This window comes from Microtus pennsylvanicus, chromosome 1 (assembly GCF_037038515.1).
Source record: "Microtus pennsylvanicus isolate mMicPen1 chromosome 1, mMicPen1.hap1, whole genome shotgun sequence".
NCBI classification, from domain to species: domain Eukaryota; kingdom Metazoa; phylum Chordata; class Mammalia; order Rodentia; family Cricetidae; genus Microtus; species Microtus pennsylvanicus.
Genome location: NC_134579.1, coordinates 199,957,626 through 199,970,086, shown reverse-complemented (window position 1 = coordinate 199,970,086; position 12,461 = coordinate 199,957,626). Strand labels below are relative to the sequence as shown.

The window sequence follows — 12,461 nt, the reverse complement described above, 5'->3', positions numbered from 1 at the left end:
TGTATTTGGTTTAGCTTAGCAGCCTGTACAATGAGAGGTTTCTCTGTACTTAGCTTATTTACAGTCAAAATTTTCAAACAAAACACAATAATATGCATAATCTAGACTCTCTGTATTTTCCATCTTTACATGGTTTATTTTTTTACTCTTTCAATCTGTGATTATTTTCTGTTTCTTTAAACACTTTGTTTTATTGTTTAAAACAATTTATTACAATTTATAACTATGTTCTTTTTCTTCTTTCTCTCTCAGGGTTATGTACATTTTTAAAATACACTGTGTCTCATTGAGAGGACTTTTTTTTTTTGACTGAATGTGAGTCTTTATTGGCCACAGCTACTTGAGGGGGATGAAGCGGGAGGAGTGGGTGGCACCGATGCCAGGCTGGCCGTGCTTCACAGGCTTGTAGGTGATGGAGAACTCGCCCAGGTAGTGGCCGATCATCCCCAGCTTGATCTCCACCTGGTTGAAGGTCTTGCCGCTGTACACGCCCACCATGCTCCCCACCATCTTGGGCAGGATGATCATGTCCTGCAGGTGGGTCTTCACCACCTCAGGCTTCTCCATGGGCGGCGCCTCCTTCTTAGCCTTTCTCAGGCGCTTGAGCAGCGAGTGCTGCTTTCCGCCGCAGGCCGTGGTTGAGGCATTGCCTCTGCCTGGCGCTGTAGAGCTGCATCAGCTGCTCATAGGACATGTCCAGCAGTTGGTCCAGGTTCATGCTGCTGTAGGTGAACTTGTGGAAGGTCCGCTTCTTCTTCTGCTCCACTCCGGCAATCTTGGCGGCGACTTGGAAAAGGAACCGATGGCTGCATCGGAGAGGACTTTTATATCTGAATCTGTCATATTGTGTATCTGAAATCCTTCTCTGACAAGGATCATTTTTAAAATGGTAAGCAGTGTGGTTACAGCAGCCATTGATGCTGGCTCTGTGCTGTGGTACAATGGTCTTGTACTCCATAAAGATTTCTCACTTGTACTGGTTTAATAAAATGCTGATTGGCTGGTAGCCAGGCAGGAAGTAAATTTGGGGTGATCAGAACAAGAGAATTCTGGAAAGATGAAAGACTCAGTCTGCAGTCATCACCCAGAAACAGTGGAAGCAAGATGAGACTGCCTTGCTGATAAAAGGTACCAAGCCATGAGGCTAATACAGACAAGAATTATAGGTTAATGTAAGAATTAGTTAATAAGAAAGCCCGAGCTAATAGGCAAACCAGTTTATGATTAATGTAGGCCTCTTGTGTTTCTTTGGGACGGAATGGCTGTGGGGCTGGGAAGGACAGTAACTTCTGTCAACAGCTCTGCCCCTCTCAACCTTTCTATATGGCAGAGACACCTTTACCTCCAGCTCTGGAACTGCCAGGTGGGAGCCAGGCTCACTACCTCAACTCTGGTAAGCAGTTGGCATGTGCTGTCACCAAGTAACTTGAAGCCTACTGCCCTCAACCCCCAGTCAAGTGTTTGGCCTCCTGAAAGAATCAGAGCTGTTCATGCAACTAGTATAAACCAGGAAGCCTTCTTAAAAGAGCCATGCACTTTTTACTGCTACCACTGAGTCAGGAAGCCTTCTCTTAAAGGAATCATGCCTCTGCTTGCTTCTAGCAAACAGAGCTCACCTGAGAAAATGCTGCTATCATGAAACCATGCTTAATGTTGTTTTTGTTTTTGTTTGTGTGTGTGTGTGTGTGTGTGTGTGTCTGTCTGTCTGTCTAGAATTCTTTCCCAAGATCTCTCAGGTTTTATGTGGATATAGTCGACCCATGTTGGGAGCTATTTTGTAGGTGGAGACTGATCTTTTGTTTCCTTGCCGTCCAAGCCTGAATAATAACACAGAAACTGTATAATTACAACACTGTTCGACCAATGACTCTAATGTATTCCTTGCTAACTCTTACATCTTAACTTAATCCATTTCTATTATTTTAAATGTTATGACAAGGCTCATGGTTTGTTACCTCTTGCTTCTTGGGCAGCTACATGGCATCTCTCCAACTCCACCTACTCTCTCTCTCTATCTCTGTTGTGATTTCATACCTGGCTATACTCTACTAAGACAGTGGCTCAAACAGATTTATTCATTAATGAATAAAAGCAACACAAATAAAGAATATCCCACATCAGAGAGCCACTAGGCCTGGTCTGAACTTTTGAAACCTCAAAGCCCATCAACAAGGCCTCACCTCCAATAATGCCACCTCTTATGAGTCTCGACAGCCATTTTTATTCAGACCACCACAGCATCCAAACAAATATTTTAAAAAGTTTGGGTTGGTAATATCCAGTTTAATTTATTAATAAATTCTCATGTAGAAATCACAAACTCTAAATTATCGAAGCCTCAATTGACATTGTTTTATTAATTAAAATGCAACCTACTTCATCACTATTTATTGAACATATTATTTTAATATCAAAATTAACTCTAATTATTACTGGATATTAGATAAAATATATGTCATCCCTTTCCCAGCATCGTAATTCTTCTCTTTTCACCAAGCTGAGCATCTCCAAAAATGGTTTTTCTCTTGTATTTTAAGGCTATTCACAAAGATCAATGCTTGTACTGCAAGTTGTTGGTGTTAAGTTAGCTGAAAATCAGGTGTGGGGGGGAATGTTCCTGTTTTTTAAGGGTTTCACTTCCTTTGTTACTATCTTTACAGTTGTGCCTATGATAGCAATCCCTGTTTCACCACCCCCTTTCCCACACAGGGCATAAGAGCCATGATACACTCATTTGCACCACTGTCACCCAGGAAACTGGCTTGAATAAGGTTCTTGATTAGGCCTTCTATGCATTTTTAACTTTGTTCCCCCCATCCATTATTAGTTATAAATATATATATATCTATAATTTTTGAAGATGCCCATATCTCAAGAATGACTCCCTGTCCCAGTTAATGTCTGGTAGTCATAACCTCTGACTTTCCACAGCTATTGAAATTTTCCCACATCAGGGATCTGGTCTATTCATCTGGTTGTACTTACAGCTGTGGTACAATTGCCATGCTGGGCCTGTCTAAAGCCCCTGGGAGTAGACAGATGTTGCAGAACCCCCAATGCAGCTGCACTTACCATGCTCTTCCTGGAGAAGGCATCTACCTGAATACATCTGTAGCCTTGGATGCTCTTGTATCAAAATGTAGGTTGAGGAAATAAATGTTTGCCTTAGAAAGATGAACCAAACTTTTACTGTATAATTATTGCTGTGGCCCTGCAAGAAGATGGGAAGAGATGAGAAAGGCACTCGCTGTCTAGGCCAATCCTTTCTTCCTATGTGCAGAAGTCTTTGTGATAGGATTTGATGGCATGGTTATTGCAAAGTGTAAGTCTAGTCATTTGTTCTCACAGATGGGCCAAAGGATTTTCTTGAGCTGGAAAGTCCTAATCTTGGAAACAAAAAGCCAAATTTCTATTGTGTTTTCTCTCCACATACCACATCACCACGTCTAGCACAGCTGTGGCTTCATGTTCTATTATCATCATGATAACTTTTTCATCGCAAGAAGATTGAGGCCAGAGTCTGGCTAGGCAGGAATTCTATCACTGAGCCCCAATTACAAATATGGGTTTTGACTGCCTGTAAGGAAAACTGGAAAAATATACAGTGCAAAGCAAAAATTGTTATGTTCTGCAGGGAGTTTAGACGTAATTCCCAGATCAAATAACTGGAGATGGTTTATAAGATGTCATTTAAAAAATTGAAATCAGAAATGATTTTTATTGACAAAAAGTACAAAGCAAGGAATGTTTCTGTGCCAACAAATTCTGGAATTTTTTAGATGACAGAATGAACAGAGTATTGTTGCCAAGAGAAAAGGGTTCCTAATTTTAAAGAGTGCCACTCTGTGTCTGCGTCTGCTAATTGTTTTATCAGCCAACAAGAGGAACTGGCAATTAGGAAGAGACTGTGCAATCAATGTAAGATGCAGTGAGAAAGGGAAGAGAAGACAAGTAAGTTTTTATTTTGCAGGAATATTCATAAAGAACACAATTGCCATTATGTGCATAATAGTAAAAGTGTTTCTTTTGCTTATTTTAAAATCTCTGTTTCAAAGAATCCACCACTTTTTAAACTCATATAAATTTTCACGTGATGGTGTTAAATAAAACCTGGTTCTATTTTTTTATTGCTACACTTGAATTTATTAACTTTAGGTTAGCATCAAGTGTATGTTACATGCATACATGCATGTATGTGTGGTATATGCAAGCATGCATACGTGTGTGGTACATACATACATACATACATGTGTGTTGTGGGTATATGTACCTGTGTATGTAAATAGTGTGTATTTATATACATGTGGAGGCTAGAGATCAACGTCAAATGTCTTCTTTTGCTGCTCACTACCTTATTTTTTTAATATTTTATTTTTCTTACTTGTACAAGTGTTCTGCCTGTATGTACATTTGTTGATTAGTTAGGGTTTACTGTGAAGATATACAATGACTATGGCAACTTTTCTAAAAAATACATTTAATTGAGGGTGGTTTGCTTACAATTTTAGAGGTTCAGTCCATTGTGATTATGAAGGAGAAAATGGCAGCATGCAGGCAGACACAGTGCTGGAGTTGAGAATGCCACCTCTTCCAGGCAACAGGAAATTGACTGCCACATTGGGGAAGCTTGAGAAAAGGAGATCTCAAAGCCTACCCCCACAATGACACACTTCCTCCAACAAGGCCATACCTCCTAGCAGTCCCACTCCCTTTGGGATCCATTTCCTTTCAAACCACCACAGTACAGCATATACATGCCTGGTGTCCGAGAATGGCAGAAAAAGGCATGTGATCTCCAAGGGCTGGAGTTAATGGTGTGCATAAGCAGACGTGGGTACTGGGAACCAAACTGGGGTCTTCCTCAAGAGCACTGTGTTAGTTACTTTTCTACTGCTGTGATAAATCATCATGACCAAAATGACTTACAGAAGGGCTTACAGCTCTGGTGGAATAAGAGTCCATCACTATTGTGGCAGGGAAGTGTGACAGGAGGCAGGTATGGCAGCTGTAGCAGATAGGAGCTCATATTTTAAACTACAAACAAGAAGCAGACAGAGAGCAAATTGGGACTGGTAAGGGCTTTTGAAACCCCTAAGCCTGCCTCCAGTGACACAATTCCTCGAGTAAGGCCATCACTTCCTAAGCCTCCTCCAATCCGGGCTATCAACTGGAGACCAGGTATTCAGACACCTGAAACTATGGGAGACATCTGTTTCAAACTACTCTAGGCAGTAAGCTTCCTGAAACCTTGAGCCATCCCTCCAGTTCTATCACCTTAGTTTTTGGTTCAAGTTCCCACATGAAGCTTGAGATCATTGTCTGGCCAGCAAGTTCCAGGGATCCACATGTCTTGATCTTCACGCAATGTTGGGTTACTGTGTGCACTGTTGTGCTGGGTTTATATGTGGGTGCTACGGACCAGGTCCTCATACTTGGGCATCAGACGCTTTGCTGCATGAATTTTCTTCCCATGCCACACAGTGGTTTTTATATTATCAACTATATTCTAAAAACTAGCATGCAGGAACAACAATTCAACAGAAACAAGTAAGTGGGGATTTATCGTCTAACTCACTATTCAATTGAGTATGATTTTGTCCTATTTCTTTCTCCCAAGGTGTCTTTATTTCCCCTGTATAATCCTGGATTTGGCAAATTATTTTGTACCTCCTCTCTGATGCTGAAGAAGGGGAGGAAATATAAATAGTGGATCAGGTAGTCCTGACTTCATATTCCAGCTCTGCTAGCAATGGTCAGTATTTTCTTTAACACTTACAGTCCCAGAATCCTCATTTGTAAGAAAGATTAACTGCACTGTCTTGGTAAGCATGCATCTCAGATGAGTTTGATGCCCAATAAATGCGTGATAGTGGCATTAAAAAGTTTACCCAGATTTCCCCGCTAAATTTAACTAGTTCTTTTGATGACAGATTTCTACAGAAAGTAGCCATTAACTAGTCTTTTCTTATCCCTGCTCTTGCTGCCTAAAAACCAAACAAACAAACAAAATGGGTGGTGAGATACAAGGGCATCCCAAGTGCTGTCACTGAACAAATGAAGGTGAGAAAATGGTGCAGCTATTATATTAACATGGGTTCTCAGCAATCCTTTTGTAGCTGTTTTCAACATTCTCATCTTTTCATTTGTTAATCATTTTAAATAATAAAAATGACTTTATTCTCATAAGAATCACTTATTACTAAATTTCTTGTGTGTGTTCCATTTGAATACAATTGGAAGTTTTTTTTCCCCCCTGGAACTGGTGCCATAGTTCAGATAGTAGAGGATTTGCCTAACATGCACAACATTCTGTGGAAATGGTGTTTGAAGTCCTTCTATATGTGTTGCTTTTATAGGGTAATGAATGAAGAAACTGGTTTGGCCTGTGATAGGGCAGAATAGAATTAGACAAGAAAATTTAACTGAATGCTGGGAGAAAGAAGGTAGAGTCAAAGAGATGCCATGTAGCCATTAGAGGGGAAAGACGTGAACTGTCAGCTGGAACATTGCTAATAGTCCATGAGCCTCGTGCTAAAATATAAAATAATAGACATTGGTTAACTTAAGATGTAAGAGTTAGCTAGAAATATGCTTAAGCTATTGGCCAAGAAGTGATTTAAATAATATAGTTTCTGAGTGATTTTTTTGAGACTGGGCAGCCAGGAATGAACAAGCAATTTCCTGACAATTCTGGGTATAATAATTCATGGTAGCACACAAACCAGGCCTAGTGGTACAGACCTGTAATCCCAGCATGCAGGAGGTGAGGACAAGAGGATCAGAGGTTTAAGGTTATCTGTTGTTACATAGTGAGTTCAAAGTCAACCTGGAATACAAAAGATTCTTTCTCCTCCCTTCTCTCTCCTCTATCCTGAAAAAGACAGTATGGAAGCTCTTTAAAAAGTAAAAATACAATTGTTAGATAATCTAGCAATTCTACTAGGAATACATGTCTCAAGAAATAGCACATGCTCTTTCATGTTTATTGCAGTTATTTTACAATCGCCAGCACGAGAAATTACGTGTCCATCAAGAGATGAATGGCAAAAAGGAATTATACTAATTGCATACAGTGTAATAGTATTCCACCATAAATGTCTGAAACTTATCATTTGCTAAACATGCATGAACTACAGGGAAAACACTTTAAGTAAAATAAAAGTCAGTCATAGGACAAATACCACATGTGTTCCCTTAGCTATAGAAACTGAAAAAGTTGATCTTACAGAAAAGAGAATGTGGTTGTGCTTATCAGAGGCTGGAGATGTGGGAAAGGACCAAGGTTGGTTGAGCAGGGAAGCTTGCAGTTAGATGGAGCACTAATTGCAGTGTCCTAAAGCATTGTGGAGTAACTATGACTGATAGTAATTATTCTGTTTTTTAAAAGACAGCTACTAGAACAGATTCTAGATATTTTCAACACAAAATAATAAATATTTTATATAACAAATGCATCAATTGCCCTGACCTTATCATTATACATTGTGCATGTGTGTGAATATTTTGATAAACTATACTACATAAATATCTACAATGGCTACAAGACAATTGAAATTTACAAGATGTGGAAAATAATAAAATTCCTTTCTTAGGCCTTCACTATCTTAAGAATAGATACTGCTTTCCTCAGTGATTCCTTGGTCTATTAGAGAATTTAAACTGTGAGGAGATAGGAAAAAAATGCCTAGGAGAGCTTGGCATGGGTAGACACAGGTGAAATTAAATTAAGGATAAAGGGCCCTCTCAGGTTCCCTCATCTCCATCTTACTAAACAAGTTACTCTCAACTAACTTTCCTAGGTTACTTTTTCTTTATAATTGTTGCTTTTTCAAGGCCAAGACCTTTTCGTCTGAACAGCCTATCATGGAATTGTGTGGGAGAATGGTCTGTATTCTGTCAATTATATTTTAAATAAACGCTGATTGGCCAATAGCCAGGCAGGAAGTAGAGATGGGTCAATAAGAACAGAAGAATTCTGGGAACAGGACACAGTCCTGATGCCAACACAGAAGAAGCAAGATGTGACTGCCTTTCTGAAAAAGATACCAAGCCACATGACTAATATCAACAAGAATAATGGGCTAATATAAGTTATAAGAGTTAATAAGAAGCCTGAGCTAATGAGCCAATCAGTTTATAGTTGATGTAGATCTCTGCGTGATTTCTTTGGGACTTAATGATTGGGAACTGTGCAACACAGAAAACCTTAGTCAACAATGGAATAATGATCCTAAAAGATTTCTAGTGCAAGTGTGTTAAATGAATAAAAGTTTACCAACATTTTAATTAGTATCCTCTTTCTAAATATTTCTGGGGAAATAGGTGAAATTTTGTTTCTGTCCCTTACAAGACAATTTTTAATCTTAGGGTTGAAACATTTTTCTATTTAAATTAAAATGATAAGTACATTCATCTAAAAAGGCGAAAGAAGTAATGCATTTTTCACGTTCAATATTCTATTTAGCCAAAGAAAGGTGACTCTCCTAGAAGTCCCCAGACTGAAAGAAAGCCCAAGTATTGTTGTTTTAGTCAAGTCCAAAGCCTTAAGAACCGGCTTCATGAGCTCCATCATCGCCTTCTAAAGCAGTGATTCTCAACCCCCTAATACAGTTCCTCATGAATGTGGTGATCCCCAAACATGAAATTATTTTCGTTTCTACTTTCTAACTGTAATTTTGACATTATTATTAATCATAATTTAAATACCTGATATGCAGAATATCTGATATGTGACCCCTGTGAGACGGTTATTCCCCCTCCCCCAAAGCAATCATGACCAACAGGTTGAGATCATTTCCCAAGTTCGTCTTGGCGATGTGAAACTGTGAAGTATCAGTTATTCTCAGTGAAGTAAGTTGACTCCATTCAGAAAAGTCCCCCAGGAGTGGAACTGAGCTCGATATCTTTAGGAGACCTATACAGTTGAGTGAATAAGCAAAATGTATGTTATCCACTAGGGACTGAAGCTTCCAACCAATTAGAATCCTTGTCAAGGGAACTGCCCTTTTACAAACCATTTCTTCTCTGAATCTGAATGTCATGTAGTCATGGTGCTTTTGCCAAACAAATGATTAAATAGGTCATCACTGGTGAGTCCTTTTTTAACTTATGTATGAAATGTATATAAAACTTGTCCTGATTCTCTGCTGAGCTGCACAGATCTGATTCTTCCCCTCCTTCAATGACAGTTACCAGTGAAGCCATATGTAGCCATTCCAAGATTCAGAATCTCCCTCTGTAATGAAGACAATATTTTTCTTCCTTCCCTTGACTCTATTTATTGTGAACGTACTATTATCACAATAGAAAAATAACACATTCAATTTCACTCTGTGGCAAGTCTATCTCTGGGTTTTCAAAAGGTCATAGTGTGCACTTTACAGATGACCCAAAGAACCAACTGTCAGAGAGTGGAGGAGAAGTGATTAATCATTTGTAAGGAAGGGGTAAACCTGAGAAGTGTCTCATTGGAGAGAAAGGGGAACAGAGCTTCCCTTACACACGGAATGTTGTATCAAAATCTCAATTTCTTAGCAGATAAGAAAGGTTTTCAGATACAATGCTTTAAACATTCATAACAGTAAATGGTAATATGACATTTAAGCGTCCAAGTCCAGAAAAGGCAGTGTATCTTTTAAATTTATCATGCATCCTCTTCACCATTAGCTTTTCAGTCCCTGTAAACATACAGCCTTGCAAGAGATATGCAAATGCTAACAGAAGCTACATTGTGGGCAACAGAAGAAAAACATACAAGAGACAATGGCATCCCAGAGAAAGGAAGATGCCCAGGGGAATCAAAATAGATGCTGGTTGGTTCAGGTCTCCTTTCTATGATAACTGGATGAAAAGCTTAGACTTCCTTGAACTAGTATATGAGAATATCTTGCCACTATTAAGCCATCTCCCTGTGCCCACCAACTGTATTCTTTCTGCACTCAGCACCCATGCCTGTCCTCAACACTGAGACACAATGTCTCTTGTGTTTCTTTTCCCGTGGCTCATCAGCCTCACCTACAGAACAGCTGGATGCCCAGTTTTCTTTACTGATTAGGTTTAGGGTCTCAAGAAGAAGGTCGGGAAGGTCACTAACGTGCTTTGTGTGGAAGCCAACTGCCAAGGCTGTCAATAAGTCTTCTGCACTTCATTTGTAGCATAGTACAGACTCTAACCACGTGGGACTAAGCTATTTGGTTCGTTTTTACAGGGATATTTATTGAGCTCTACAAGTTCAGGGCTCTATTCTAGTAACTGCAGATAAAGTAATAAAACCAAGAGAGAAAATACCTATGCTTAGAGGAAATCGGGGTTGAGAGAGGTGAATTTATTTGCTGAAGGTCAAACTGAAAGTCACTAGTAGAGTCAAGCATAGCCTCACAGGACCTCTGACTACTAGAAATCATGAATGATGGGGTATACTCCTTTCAGTTATAGTTTGCTACTTACATTTTGACCGGAAAGACTCAAGATCCTGAAATTACTTCTCTCTCTGTCTCTCCCTCTCTCTCTCTGTCTGTCTCTGTCTCTCTCTCTCTCTCTCTCTCTCTCTCTCTCTCTCTCTCTCTCTCTGTGTGTGTGTGTGTGTGTGTGTGTGTGTGTGTGTGTGTGTAGTGAGGAGAAATGAGAGGAGATTGTAAATTTATTTACTACTCACTCAGATCTCCAGAACCTGCTACTTCTGCTACTTCTTCAGTTAACTTTAGCCCACTCCTTACATGCCCTGTGTATGGCACAGTCCATGTTTTCAATAATTTTATTTTCTATTTAGGTGAATTTTAGAAAGTGTCTTTAAGCATAGTATGTGTGCGTATCTGAAGTATGAGTGAATGAATTCATGAGATAAGGACAATGGCAGCAATTGTCACAGAACGAGTTCTCCTAATTGTGAGCCATCAGGTGAGAAAACAATCTATCTACAAATGGGAAACCCCAGGGTGAATGAAGACCATATGAGACTTAAAAAGGGTTCTCATCTGAAAACATTCTGTTTCCAAATACAGGTTCCCTCTAGTGTTTTTTGTTAAACCAATTATTGAATTAGATTGGAATGTGTCTGTATTAGTCCCCTACCCATCTTCAAATGTAGCTGGGATTTGTGTAAGCTTGCCCATGGCCATTTCACAGAACAAGTGGACTCTCACCCTATGTGCCTGAGCAGCCACACAGCAGGAACATAATCTTGGTATCCATTTAGATAAAAAAAAAAAAAAAAAAAAAAAAAAAAAAAAAAAAAAAAAAAAAAAAAACAAGAATTACTTTCTGTCATTAGTGCTTACTGGAAAAGTGGCTGGATTAACTGGGACACTCACACACCTGTGCTCAGCTCACGTTTTTATGTGTTTCCCCTCAAAAGCATCGTGGTTGTTAATAATTAGCTTCCTTTGAAACCTGAGAGATTTCATACGGAAAGAAACCCATTTTGTGCATACTCATAATCCAATCTCTAGTATATTTCACCTCTTCTTACCCTGATACTAGGACTAAGTTATTTCTGGGGCATCTTATTTCTCTGGAACCCCTTTTTCTGGCAAGGAAATAAGTTTTAATCCTGACATCCACATTGTATATTCAAGCCACCGTGAAAAATCACATCTAATTTATTCTCTGTAATATAGAAAACAATATTGAGAAAGAAGTTAGAAATCAAAAGGTAATGAGGTCAGGAGAGCAGTTCTGCCACAGCTGTCAGGATGCGGATAAAAAATAGAATCCCTTCATTTTAATCAGCCATTTCCAAGTCAGATGGAGGGGGAAAAATAACAAGCAAACCAAGGGACTGGTCTTTTCCATGGCTTCCTCAGTGACTGAAAGGGAAATCTCAGAAAAAGACAGATTGAGGCTTCAGTGCCAAGGATGAGGCCACTGCTGTCGTTCGTCATCAGTGTCAGGCTGAAGCCCTAAGGATGAGCATCCACAGAGGAACTGAGCATCCACAGAGGAGCTGAGCATCCACAGAGGAACTGAGCATCCACAGAGGAGCTGAGCATCCACAGAGGAGCTGAGCATCCACAGAGGAGCTGAGCATCCACAGAGGAACTGAGCATCCATAGAGGAGCTGAGTGTCCAAGTAGGAGCTGAACACAGGCTCCAACAACCCCACACCCTCCCTAGGGAGTTCTCCTCCTGACCCAAACATCTCACTGGCAGCAGTCAAAGGATGATATTTTTTTGTTGTGGCCCAATATCCGGTGCACACTGTTTTACACATTGTCAATTTTAATAAAAACACGCTGCACTAAGGAATGTTTGTGAAGAGACTGGAGAGACAGCTTGGTCGTTCAATCCTGCTCTTTGAGAGGTCCAGCCTTTGGTTCCCAGCACAGAAATGGAGGCTCACAACTAATTGTAACTCCAGTTCCAGGGCAGTCGATGCCCTCTTCTAGCCTTCGAAGACACACATGTGGTACACAGGTGCACACTCATACACACAATTTTTTTTTAAAAAAATCTATGAACCTAAA

General features: G+C 39.8%; 1 pseudogene; it reads right to left on the bottom strand.

Moving 5' to 3' along the window:
- Positions 1–331: 331 nt before the first annotated feature.
- LOC142842577 (small ribosomal subunit protein uS19 pseudogene) lies at positions 332–764 on the bottom strand (annotated as a pseudogene).
- Positions 765–12,461: the final 11,697 nt, after the last annotated feature.